Source organism: Penaeus monodon, chromosome 31 (genome assembly GCF_015228065.2).
Source record: "Penaeus monodon isolate SGIC_2016 chromosome 31, NSTDA_Pmon_1, whole genome shotgun sequence".
Classification (NCBI taxonomy): domain Eukaryota; kingdom Metazoa; phylum Arthropoda; class Malacostraca; order Decapoda; family Penaeidae; genus Penaeus; species Penaeus monodon.
The window spans coordinates 4,113,659-4,114,129 of NC_051416.1; positions in this window are offsets into that span (position 1 = coordinate 4,113,659).

Genomic DNA, 471 nt, shown 5'->3' on the forward strand with positions numbered 1-471 from the left:
GTCAAAAAACAAACACGCAATGCTTTGACGCAAATAAACCAATGGCGTTTGGAAACTTGTGATTATTTCATTAGACTGAAGTTGCAATAGCGTTTATTACATTAATCTTATTATATACACAGTTTTTATTTTCGTCTTTATATCAGATATTTACATTGTTTTATGGTACCTTTTTCTGACGCGTTATCTATTTTTTTATGATCCACATTCTTTACGAAACGCTTTATTGATCAACTATTTTATAACGCAGATTACATCATCATTTGCGCCTGTGGAGTTCGTTTCTTGGATTATTCATATTACGTGATTTTGTTTTGAACTGGTTTTCATGGCACATTTTGGGAACTTTTTTGTCTTTGTGACATTTCTTTATGATTTTTTTTTCAGGTAATTCGTTATGACACGCATTTCATTCTTGTTGTAACGCTTTCTTTTTTATATGTTTGTATGTTTATGTGTGTGTGCATATAT